The sequence below is a fragment of the Apus apus genome, chromosome 2 (genome assembly GCF_020740795.1).
Source record: "Apus apus isolate bApuApu2 chromosome 2, bApuApu2.pri.cur, whole genome shotgun sequence".
Lineage (NCBI taxonomy): Eukaryota > Metazoa > Chordata > Aves > Apodiformes > Apodidae > Apus > Apus apus.
This window is the reverse complement of record NC_067283.1, coordinates 128,650,898-128,664,391: the sequence shown is the minus strand read 5'-3', so window position 1 is coordinate 128,664,391 and position 13,494 is coordinate 128,650,898. Positions and strand designations below refer to the sequence as shown.

Below are 13,494 nucleotides of genomic sequence, written 5' to 3'. Positions count from 1 at the left end.
TGCTAGCACTATGACACTGGCTATGAGAGAGCTGGTGCAAGACTGATGCAAAAAGAACAAGTCAGACAAAGAGACCCTCGGCCGAAGTGGAACATGCACCCCCCACCACTATTTGTAAAGATCCCACCCCAAAGGATATACAAGCAGTCACAATATTCCTAGTTATCATCATTTGTCACTGCGCAGCTTTTAAAAAAATTGAATTTTCCTTTTAAGCTCCTGAATTAAAACGTAATGTGTATCAGAGCTATTTCATGGCCCTATCCATGACTTTTACCTTGTTTTAAAGATTTAAATAGATCATTATTATTGTATGGGGATTTGCATGTAGCAACGAGCATTTTCATTTGATTAGTCATTCAATATTACAACCTGAGAATGATAACAAGCTACTAAAGAGTCCATCATGTATAAAGATAAGGACTTGGAAGGCTTTAACTTTTGGTTTTAAAAGGATATCCTTTTTGTTCAGATATTAGATCTTATTTCTACAGGTAAAAGTAAGACAAGCAAATATTAAATAATTTTTATTGGCTAGAATCCAGAAAACCAAGGTTCATTGAAGTCTAACCATACACTATAATTAAGCTGCTAAAGTTTTTCTATGGAACAATTAAAAATTGTATCAAACCCAGTATTAATAAATTGGGTGCATCGATTCTCTTCCTACAAAATTTGACTGAGGAGACTTTGAATCATGCTTTCAGCTTCTCTTATTTAACAAACTAGTTTTCCTTCTAATCCAGTCATCAGATGAATTAATGTTAGTCAGGGCAGATGGTAAACTACATATATATATCTATCTAAATTTTCTTATATGGTATTATTACTTCACAGCTATTGTCAGTCATGAAGATAAACTAGCAACACTTCTGATCTGTTCCACGTATTAGCATTAAAGGCTCAATACAAATCTGATGCAAGTCAGATTTATCAGTAGATCCAGTGTTTTTCAAGACAACGTATCATCAGATTGTGTTAATTGAAAACATATAAGCAACCTGAGTCAAAAAATGATAACTGTTATTGCAAATAGTAAAACAGAAAACATGGAAATATGATCACAAATTCAATGCTATGAGAGTAGTTTTCAATTTCTAAGGTAGTTGCTACCATTTTTCTACAATATAAACTGCAGATCCTTCCTGCTTCTCAAGAACTGGGAGATCTAAAAGGAAGCAATGACAGAGTAAAATCTGAATAAATAAATAAATAAATAAATAAAGCAACAAATCAATAGCACTCATTTATAAATGCACCGATAACACAATGTATTTTGTCTATTAAGAAATTAGAATGGTCATTTCATCTACAAGTATTAACAAAGTACTGGTGGATATATTTCCACTGTACATGCTGGTTTTCTGAACTGAATTATGCCAACCACCAGAGGAAGGAGTGGAACCATGGATCTACTCCTGGGAACAACCTCATGCCCTGGGGCTCCTGCTAAGTGAACACATACAAACTGGGTGATGACTGCAGCCCATGGGCTGTAGTACCAGTTCCTGAGCATATCTGTGTGGTAGCTTTTGCTAGGTTGATTTCGTTTAAACAGTATAGCCTGGCAGCATCTTGTCTCTGCTGTTAACTGCTTAGGGACATTCATGGCTTCCCAGGGTTGCTGTCACTGAGAAGATTATTTTATCACCACTGTGCAACATTTTGCTCAATGCAAATACATCTGCACAGCACTGACATATCAGAGCTTGGGTAGATGGTGTGAGTCTCCTTTTACATCAGCTCTGTGCAATGATTTACATTTCTAAGCCATACAGTGTTTTCCATCAGGCTCTGTGTAACACCAAGTAGGTGTAATTTCTACAGTTACATGCTGCATATTCTCAAAGCACCACATTCAGTAATATTTCAGCAAACACAGCTCTGCTTTTGTCCTTGTAATCCTTGATCAACACACTGGACCTACACTGCCAAAAAAAACACAACACCTTTTCTATTGGAATTATCCCTCAAATTATTAATTAATCACAGAAATGTCTGTCTATTAAGATGAAAAATAGACCTCATCACTTCTGATTTGTGTAACCAAAAAGGTTATAATTAGTATAGAAAAAAATTCCTTTTTGCATTTCTTTGCCCAGATCAGTGAAATGTTAGGATTTATATCAAATTCTCAAAGAGGCTTTACAGTATCTTGAAATGCTTAGGGGTTTAATAAAGATATTTCTGCAGATTGTCTTAAGAATTCTACTTAATTAACTTAATTAATAATGCTATATGAAGACTTTTAGGGAGAACACACACTCTGGTTAATTTCTTAACACAGACTAACTTGTCAATCTGCAAGAAGTCCTATTGAAAGCAGTACTCAGGAAAGGAGCACCACTGATAAAAATACCTTATTATGCCAGCTTGAACTGATCTGGAATTCCTGAGGTCTGTCCAGCTTCTGACTTTAATTTGGGTGGACACAGAAGAACCATTTTACCTCCCTACTTGTTTTGGCTACCTCCTTTAGAAGTTAAGTGAAGCTGAAATCTTAACATTTAACAACATCAAAGAAAGAAATTTGCACAGCATTGTCCTCACAGTCAAACTTGTTCAGCTTACACCAACACTACGAGCACACAAATTAGTTATAAACCAGGACATAGTTGTATTTTTCAAAGTAACAGCTAAACTCAGCTTAGCATCATGCTAAAAAAACTCCACCCTAGTTTACATATTTTTTAACATAATCAGTCCCCCGTTACAGGAAAGGTGCCTACAGCAAGCACTTCCAGCTTCCAGAGGTCAAAATATTTTGGCATTACTTTAGGCAGCATTTGATGTTCTCCCTCAAGTACTCATAACAAAAAAAAATGTTAATGTGTACAAATACGCATTCTTTTAACTAATTAAGTCACAATAGTACAAACAAATTAGTGAGAAATTCGATCTCCAGCAGAGCTCTAATGATCAATGATATATTTTTTGTGTATCTTGATGTAAGATGTCATTTCACATTTTTTAAGACAGTTACCTATATAGGACTCAAGAAAACATTATCTTTTTGTTTCCTGATGGATTCTGAAATCTACTTAAAACAGTTAAATAGACTATAAATATGAAAATTTAATATGCAATTGCTCTTTTCAGTATGGCATTTGGGACATATACACATATATACATAGATACCCTTTTCTTACACAGGGTTTCTGGTATTATTAGCTGCATTTTAATATAAATGCTATAATAAATTGCATTATATTTCCCCTACAATATTAATTTGTGAAACCATATTGTGGTTGATGGTGGCAGCTGAACCACTCAATGACATTAATTAAAGGATAATCTCCATTGCTTTGTAGCACACAAACCAATAAATGGCTGCTGAGATTAATAACTGAAGCGAAGCTAAAGTGTTTAAGGAATTTCAAAGCCCATTTATTGCACACACCCTACAAAGAAGGAGAGAATATAGCTGTACAGGAACTGGAACATCAACAAAAAAACAAAACTGAAAAGAAGCTCACACAAGGAAAACATAGTTTCTTTCCCATGTGAATATTTGAAAGTGATGCTTCTTTGTTTGACAGTTCTGTGGCATACAGATGAACTTGGCTAGAATGAAAAAGAAACAGGGCTAAATCTAAAAACTTGTGCTGGCTATGTTGGCTGTTTTCGTCATTCATCTAAACCAAGGAGTATCCAGGAAAAACACTTAAAAAGTTAGAATGATGTATTATTGATGAAAATATAAGCAGTTTTTTTTAAAGAGAGATCGTTTGTGAAAGCTCTGATTTTTATATTCAAGATGGCATCTCCCAAACACAAACTGGGAAATGATAAGTCTTGTAAGGCATTTGGAGAATATTTTCTTTAGAGCAGCGACTGCTGTATCCTATGGATGAAATTGCTTCTGAATCTTCACAAAACTCCTTTAGCTGACAGAAATGAGACTCGTGTAATATTCAGGCCTCCTTTTGACTTTAGTAGGAGCAAATGGGGCACAGGTGTCTGCTACAGCGAATAGGATGTTGTGTTTTGAAAGTTTGCCCAAGTGACAATTTTTCAATGCCATTTTCAAAGGTGTTGTGTAAGCCTTTTTGAAAATAGCCAGATTATTCTGTTTTTTATTAAGTGAATTGAAGGCTATGTTACAGTACCAAAACACGGTACTTTGTCTCATTCCCTTCCCCCCCCCGCCATTCCCTAAGGGTAATCAAACATTATCCTTAGCTTTGACTTCTTTCTGAATATTAGTCTATTAAGCACTACCTATAAGAATTTTATTTAATTCTTGTTTTCATTTTATTTTTTTCCCCCAAATCACTGGCAAATTCTGAGATTTCCATTTTAAAAGGGGTTTTCACTTTATTTTTTTTTTTATATAGAAAATTAATGAAGTTTAAAGTTAATTAGATATAGAGTGTGGGTTAATCTTGCCTACCCACTGTGCATCTTTAAAGCTGAAGATGGCTCATATTTCTAAATAAAAGGACAAAGACTTGTTTCAGGATAACAAATGCATTTAACAGAAAGGAAAAAAAAAAGAACTTAAGTATATGCATCACTGCCTGGTTTGCTAGCATGTGCTCTGGTTTCACATCTGCCTGAGAAACCTGCCTCAAGAGCAGCTCTCTCTCTCAATCCATCTGCGTGAGAGGGAAGGGGAAAGAAACAGAAATCTCCCAGGATATGTGGCCACTTTGTCATTCCTTCTGAGCTTAACCCTTTGGAGAGCAATAGGAAACACCAAGTCTGTAACAGAAGAAGGAGAACACAAAGAATCTCACTTCTATTAGCAACGTTTTGAAGGTAATACAGTTACAATAATCAGCTGAGTTAGAATTATAACCAAGAATGTTAGGTCCAAGGATATATTGTAATAATGAGCTGAAAAGGTAATTAATTGCTTTTTACATTAAAATTGCTCTCTCAGCATTAAATTCAGGAGAAAATTTACTTTGGTTTATTTTTCTATAGGCCTTAATTACACACATTGAATTTTATTGCATTACTCCAAATTATTGCTAGGCCTTCACTATAAATGTTCTTGTTGGTCTTCCTTTAGATTTCCTTAAACCCACACTGCTCTAACCTGATTTTATGTCTTTTTTTAAATTATTTTTTCTATAAAAGCTTGCCATAATGCAGACAACTTGACAAACAGGAAAATAGAACTAAAGGAAAAAACATAAAGATGAAAAGCACCAAACTGCTCAAAATGTCACAAAAATATTGAGGCTTGGCATGGTTTCTTTATTAGCTGGATTCTAAATTAATCTGAACTATGAAAACAATCTCAACTTACTTTTTTTTTCTTTTTTTTTTAAATAAAATCTCAGCTCTCTCTGATTTTATTTAAAATATTTTATTTTTCCCAAAGAAACCATTTTTTTAAAGTCCTGCATTAAAATGAATGTTTTAAAATATTATCTTGTCAATCCAGTAGCTTGAGATATTTTAAATACTCAGAATGGAATCCAGTCAGGAACTGAGAGTTTCCACCTATTTCAGCAGACCTGAGGTCTTTTTCCTGCTGTCTCCCAAAGATAGTATTTAGTCCATAATTCTCACTTAAATTTCCATGTATCCACTGACCAATGAAAGATCATATTTGAAATGTCTTGGCAGTCTGGAAAAATCCCCATCGACTGGAAAAGGGGAACCATAAATTACACTTTCAAGAAGGAAAAAAAGGAAGACTCGGGGAACTACCGACCAGTCAGTCTTACCTCTGTGCCCAGCAAGATCATGGAGCAGTTCCACCTGGAGGCTCTGCTAAGGCACATGGAAAACAAAGGGGTGATTAGTGACAGCCAACACGACTTCACCAAGGGCATATCCTGCCTGACTAATTTGATGGCCTTTTACAGTGGGGTCATGGCATCTGTGGACAAAGAAAGAGAAATTGATGTCATCTATCTGGACCTGTCCAAAGCCTTCAACACTGTCTCACACCACATGCTGGTATCAAATCTGGAACAGTATGCATTCAGTGGATGGACCACTTGTTGGGTAAGGAACTGGCTGGATGGTCACACTCAAAGAGTGGTGATCAACAACTCAATGTCCAGATGGAGACCTGTGACGACTGATGTTCCCCAAGGGACAGTACTTGGACTGGTGCTATTCAACAGTTTTGTCAGCAACACAGTGGCATTGAGTGCACCCTCAGCAAGTTTTCCAATGACACCAAAGTGTGTGGTGAGGTCGACATGCTGGAGGGAAGGGATGCCATCCAGAGGGACCTTGACAGCCTTGAGAAGTGGCCTCATGCAAATTGCATGAAGTTCCACCAGGACGAGTGCAAGGTCCTGCAGCTAGATTGGGACAATTCCAAGCACAAATTCAGGCTGGGTGGAGAATGGCTAAAGAGCAGTCCCAAGGAAAAGGACTTGGGAGTGACAGTGGACAAGAAGCTCAACATGAGCTGTCAGTGTGTGCTTGCAGCCCAGAAAGCCAATTGTGTCCTGAGCTGCATCAAAAGAAGCATAGCCATCAGGGCAGGAAAGCTGGAGAGGGACTTCTTATAAGGGCTTGTAGTGGGAGGACAAGACGTAATGGATCAAAACTGGAAGAAGTGAAATTTAGGTTAGACATTAGAAGGAAAATCTTTACTATGAGCATGGTGAGACACTGGAACAGGTTGCCCAGGGAAGTTGTGGAAGCCCCACCCCTGGAAGTGTTCAAGGGTAGGTTGGATGGGGCCCAGAGTAACCCGATCTAGTGGAAGGTGTCCCTGCCCATGCAGGGGGGTTGGATCTAGATGATCTTTAAGGTCTCTTCCAGCTCAAACCATTATATGATTCTATGATTAGTGCTTCATCTGAAAGGTCTGAGTTTCATTCCCAGTTTGTAAACAGTTTGCAAAGCATTTTCAGATAGCTTAGCTGAAGTATATCAGGTATTAGATAATACCACACTTCTATAAATATGCATAATGTTGTCCTCTATATTTCATTATTATAATTGGACTCCAGCTCTAGCAAGTTCCTTCTGCTGATTTGAACATGAAGATTATTCATCTCTGCCACAAGTACTTTCCATTATCCTTTTATATGTATGTAACTTTAGTGCGTTGTTAATATGTGACCTAGCATAGCTGAGGAGTTTTCATTATGTGAATCCAACACAGCTCACTTGCAGCAGGACTTTTTGCAATCCCAGTGCTCAATCCCATGTTGCGCACAGTACTGTCTCTGAGCCAAGTGTGATGCATACCAGTCTAGGCATTCTCTGGCTAAGAATCTTTACCCAAGCTTAACTGAAATTCAAACTGCATAAAGCCTGGCTATCTCTGAATTTCTGTTGAACACACCTAAGAAAGACTTTGAAATTAAAACAAATACTTGAGTGTTTAAAATAAGACTTGATGAACCGGCGACCTATAGGCTCTTTCCAGTCTAAATTTGACTTGGCCTTCTGGTGAACACAGCAGGAAAATGGCCATGTAGACAGGCTGTACATGGCTAACCTGGTGCAAGCAAGATAGTGAGACAGGAAAAATTAATCTCTTCCACATCATGATCTTGTGCAACCAGTCAGCACCAGGACCCCCCAGGGCAGTGCACACTGCTCCAGACATGGTATCCCTCTCCCGTTCCTCTGGGCCAGTGTATTACAGCTGCAAAGGACCTGCCATCTAACTGGCTGGCACTGAAGAGCACAGACTGATTCCTTCATGTTTATGTGTTGCTGAACACAAAGCTTCCACCGATTTCTTTGCATTCTTATATCCCAAATCAAAATTACAGTGATCATTGCACATTCACCAATGTGCAATTGCAGCTCAGAAGGCCAACCACATCCTGGGCTGCATCAAAAGAAATGCAGCCAGCAGATTGAGAGAGGTGATTCTGTCCCTCTACTCTGCCCTGGTGAGACCTCACCTGGAGTACTGTATCCAGCTCTGGAGCCCCCAGTACAAGGACATGGACCCAGTACAAGGACGTGGACCTGTTGGAGTGTGTCCAGAGGAGGGCCACAAAAATCATCAGAGGAGCACCTCTTTCATAAAGACAGGCTGATGGAGTTGGGTTGTTCAGCCTGGAGAAGACTTTGGGAGGACATTATAGGTCCCTTCCAATACCTGAAAGGGACCTATAAGAAGGCTGGGGAAGAGCTGTTCACAAAGGCATGTAATTATAGGACAAGGGCTAATGGTTTTAAGCTAGAGAAGGGTAGATTTATGTTGGACATTAGGAAAAAGTTCTTCAGTATGAAGTTGGTGGATCACTGGAACAGGTTGCCTAGAGATGTGGTGGAGGCCCCATCTCTGGAGTCAATCAAGGTCAGGCTTGATGGGGCTCTGAGCAATCTGTTCTAGCTAGAGATGTCCCTGCTTATTGTAGGGGGCTTGGACTAGATAACCTTTTTAGGTCCCTTTCAACCCAATACATTCAATTATTCTGGAAATGGTGATGCAGACCCTTGTCTTTCTTGACTATTTGGGCTTATAGCTTCTTTTGACCTATTACTCTTCTCTGTCTCAGATAATTTTATAGTTTGACACATGTAATGTATTTCTGTGACTTTAGCAAACAAGAGTGCTGGTTCTACCTTGGAGTGCTGAACTAGAATTAGGTGAATCCCTAATGCAAAAACAATTTCCTATAGTTACTTTTTATCAAGAAGCACTATTCCTGGGAGATTAACACAGTTTCTCAACTGAGCTCCAGTAGTGTTGCCCATCCAATAAAATAATATAACATAAAAATACTAGGAAAAATGTACTTTAAATATTTTCATGAATTATTTATGTTTGGTTCTTCTTTTTCATAAGTTTCGTAAATATGTAGGGCAACTTTCTTGATTCTGATAAACATTGCAAACCTCTGTAGTTCCAAATGCTTATATTCCAAGCAAAATTCCCTTTAGTGGCCAATAAGAAAATAATTTTAAAAATGGTTTACATATTTACAGGACCGTTCATCCAAGAGTCTCCAAAGGCCTGCAGAGATATGTTCATAATAACATTTTCGTCTTACAGCTGAGGAAATCAAAGGCTAGAAAGATTAAAAACAAACCTTTAAAGCTGCCTTTGGAATTAATTGGAGCCTCAGAAACATTTCAGGATCTGCATCTAAGTGACTTGTCCAAGGATGCACCCTGCACACAATTGGAAAATAAAATACAGGTGTCATGAATTCCTTTTTCATTATTTCAAGGCCACCAAAGAGGAATTATGCATATAGAACAAGCATAGCTAAACGATGCCATGCAATTCATAGGAGAGAGATTATTCCATCAAATATAGTCCCACAGTACCCATATGACACTCCAAATAAGCTTGTTGCCTATTGATATCAGGTATAGAAAATCACTGCATACAAATACATACAGCCTAAGTTGTAATGTACAGTCTTGTCACCCACTGCATTCGGAGAGGCCTCTACACATGCAGGAGCTGCCATCAGAGGTCATGATCATGCGTGTCTGTGCACATGAGTGTGTACATACACACTCATTCTGTTCCAGAGGGCTACATGCACAGTGGAGGGGAGTCAGGTTACAGAGAATTTGACCATTTAAGCTTAGAATACTAACTTTCCTATCTAGGATGTAGGAAAAGCACTGGTTCTTTCAAAAGATAATAAGAATCTCAGAAGTTGTCTGAAGTTGAAGTGAATATATCCCTCAAGAGATCTACATCCTGAATCAGGTCCAGCTGCTCATTTATGTTCCATGCTGACACACAGAGGAATAGCATCAGCAAAAAGAGAGGGAAAGGAGCAATCAGGTTTGTGTAAGCAATTTTGTTTTGTTTTGTTTTCAGATTTTTACAGAGATTTAGAAAACTTCTATACTTCATAACGTGCTGATGTGATTTCCCTGTCAATGACATTGACTAAGATGTGATCCTGCTTCTGTTGAAAGCACCACCACTTTCGATGGTATGCTATTGGACTTTAGAGGCATTATGTATTTTATTGAACATTCTGGTATTAAATATTCTGCTAATCAATTGAAAAGCTTACAGGATTAATTAAATTTGTATTCACCAGCCATATTCATGGTTATATTTTTTGTATCTATTTCATATATATAATCACAGAACCTTAGGGGTTGGAAAGGACCTCGAAAGGTCATCTAGTCCGACACCTCTGCCAGAGCAGGGTCACCTAGAGTACATCACACACGAACACGTCTAGACGGGTTTCAAATATCTCCAGCAAAGGAGACTCCACAACCTCTCTGGGCAGCCTGTTCCAGTGCTCATAATAAGCATATGTTGCAATTTATAATTTTTTTCCTTTAGGATTAAGCAAAAATATTTTGATTATTAAATATCTGGATTATTTTCAGGATTTTTTTATTTTCAGAAATGCTAACAGGTCTCAACTTTGTGCTTTGAAGAAAATATTGACCCAAAATAGTAGAGCAAGCTTCAAAAATTACAGGTATGAAGAAAATTGGAATAAAAAAGAAACTTTCTGGATGAGATTAGTCACCAGAAAACACAGAAACAATAAAGAGATCATTGTTTTTCAGAGAAAGAACCCTGGAGCAGGTGAGATTTGCATACTAATTAGAGACAAAGTTTATTCAGGATCACAGGCCAATCTATCTTCCATCACAAGACAGCATCTGTTATAGAAGATTCAACTCCTTTTAGGTTGGCTGCTGGTTTTATAAATGTTGAAATATTTCTCAGCTTTCATCACATATTTTTGCTTTTGGGGGTTTACAGTTCAGTGAATATTACTTTACTCATGTTTAAAGTAATGCTGTTTGTAAGTTATTTTTGTTGTCTGGATTATTTCATGGTTTGTTATGTGACTTGTAAAATAGTCAAAAATTAACCAGAGGCAAACTATTTAATAAGAGCAAAATAGATAGGACTGAAATCTTACAGTTGAAAAACTATGTTAATAAATGACCCTCACTTGGCATTTAACTGCATTGCTATTACCCTAAAACAAATTATTAAAAAAAAAAATAAAAAAATCTCAGGGCCATTTCTAGAAAAGTTCCATTTATGAACTGTCTGCAGCACTCTACACCCCAATTTAATGCCCCTGTCATCTGCTCATTTGCAAATTTCTTACTCTCTTTATGATTCTTTTTAATAAGCCCCATGTTTTCCTTTCTAATTATTTCCAGTGCAGCACTGTACTACACATGTATATTACCTTCTATACCAATTTTAATATCTAAAAATATCCATTAATTTGGGTAATCTGCATTTCTGGATACCTATCTTGATTTGATTGCGATGAAAACATTTAGATGAAGGTATGGTTTTAAATGTTTCAAAGTGATTATGTACAAAAACTGAGGCACCTAATACCTACTGAACTCAATGGAAAACTCATCCTTAGACCCACAGGAAGAAATTGTGTCAGAAAATTCAAAAGAATGAAAGGAATTATAGTATCATGCTGCTGCTTCTCCCAGGTAGGCATTCTGTTTCTACCTGAATTCTTTTCCAAATGACATTTGGAGGCCATGGTCTTCGTTCACAAGTTCCACCTGTTCAGTCACAGACACATGACAGCTCTAATTCGAGTGTATTTGGCAAATTTACATGACTCCTGAATGCTACTTTAGAGATGAAGATCACTCTTCTGCACCCAGCCTTAGTAAACATGGTCTTCTCACTTGCTGGTGATAAACAACTCTCCCTGTCTCCATAAAAGCAGGGATTATAGTAGGGCTACTACAATTTCATACCCTGTGAAAGTAGTTGTTGCCTTTATTAGACTTATGTTCTGACCCAGAAAAGCAACAGCAATAATGGCTTTGCTGGTGCCATTCAATCTGTCACCTTACCTTGCCTTCATACAGCTGACTCTACAGCCAACAAAAAGCCACTGTGCAGTTTGGCCTGTCCCCTCTCAAAGAGCAGTTTCATTAAATATAGATTATTTTATTTGTCAGTCAATCCCTATTTAAAGCTAAAGTGAGTTTCACTCACCTAAGACCCAACACTCAAGTCCTCCTTATCTGCTGAAGTGCAATGCTGTATTATTGTCCAGTTATTAAAAGCCCATGACAAGAATTCTGTGCTTCAGAAAACATAGATCTGAGCAAGACAAATTAAGTTTTTATAGCACTAAAGAGAACAACTCGCTCAGTACAGCTAATGTGAAAAATGTTCCCTCTTCAAAAAGCCATGTTTTGAGACAGCTGTAGCAATTCATCTTGAGACATGACGCCACTCCCAAAATTTCTGCATGTAGGAGTCTTGTAGATCTTGCTTACTTTGGTTTTGCATAAGCAAAACTAATATGGCCAATGGATCTGTCACTACAGAGATGGACCCCAGTATATGCCTGTCTAGAAGAGAAGCAGCTTGAGACATGCAGATCATTGCAATGCAGCCAAGACAAAATCACGGGCTCTCTCTGAGGTTAATGGAAACTTCACCTTTAACTACCTCAAAATGAGGATTTAATTCTCTCTCTCAGGTTTAACACTTGTGTTTACAAGGCTTATTTTACAGCTGTGAATAAATGCTCACCTACATCCAACAGCCAGGCTCTGGAGAACTGCAGTTGCTTCACAGCGTGCTAACAGCAGAAAGCAGGACTCAAGGGCGATGAGCACAGTGCGAAGAGATCCCACAGTGATGCTGAGCTGCTGGAGCAGGGGACACATAATTTCACTTCCTCACAACTAGTACAGAGAATGGCCAGGGGAAATAGGACAGGACTCAGCCTTTACGGCAGTCTTTGAATGTGGTAATAACTCCTTGGCTACTGGCAGCAAAAGGAATTTTTGAGCAGCCCTCTGGCACAGAGAACCACTTTAAGGAGGGCAAAGATAACTGTATGCCCTTTTACACAAATAATGTCACACATAGCTGTTGTGAATGAATGCCAGGTATGAAGAAAAATGTTTTATCATGACTGTGGATTACTTGCCTTCCTCAGTTTTCAAAGTGGTCCCTGAATCGTCTCAATTTTTAACAGTTTTTTTCAGTCACTCTACAACCATAAATAAACTGGTTCCTCTTTAATGTATACAGGTATGTCATTGTGATCCAAGTTCCATTGTTTCAAATGGAACAGAAAACTATACACTCCAAAACTTAAATATATTTAACAATAAAACACCTTCTCGTGATACATATTCATTTATTTCATAACACTGCATGGTGTTCAAAGGTATAACTGAATTAGATATTACCATGAATGCTGAATGACAGGACAACAGGGTTCCAGTTCTTTTAATCACAAACTATTTTTTCCTTGCTGAGAAATACTGATCTTCTTCATGGCAAAATTTAATTAATGTTGTCTTAGGTACCTGAGTGTAATATTAGTTGGTATTGTTGATTTTATGAAGTGAAACATCTAACACTGATAACATTCTGTATTTCTGATCTTTTACCAAAAAAAAGTGATTCTACATGGACAGAAGAGAAAAATAAACAGAATACACAAATAAGTAGAAGATAAAATATAAACATGTTCATATGTTGTTGAATTTTAACAGGCTGCCTATAATCTTTAATCAAACATGAAAATGCATTGTGTTATTCATTACTTCAATTTAATTATAGAATCATGAAAGCACATTAGCAGAGACCTCAAAAAGTCA

At 37.5% G+C, this 13,494-nt stretch overlaps 1 protein-coding gene across 7 annotated transcripts in view; it reads right to left on the bottom strand.

Annotated features, from left to right (window-relative positions):
* RALYL (RALY RNA binding protein like) overlaps window positions 1–13,494 on the bottom strand; it is a 404,897-nt gene that overhangs the window by 367,875 nt on the left and 23,528 nt on the right. Inside the window, exon 1 of one of the 7 annotated variants that reach the window (XM_051609895.1) lies at window positions 8,976–9,050. The exons of the other annotated variants lie outside the window; for them this stretch is intronic. The gene's annotated coding sequence lies outside the window, so the exon portion shown is untranslated. Of the gene's footprint in view, window positions 1–8,975; window positions 9,051–13,494 lie in introns of those variants that run through there. 7 annotated transcript variants of the gene reach the window in all.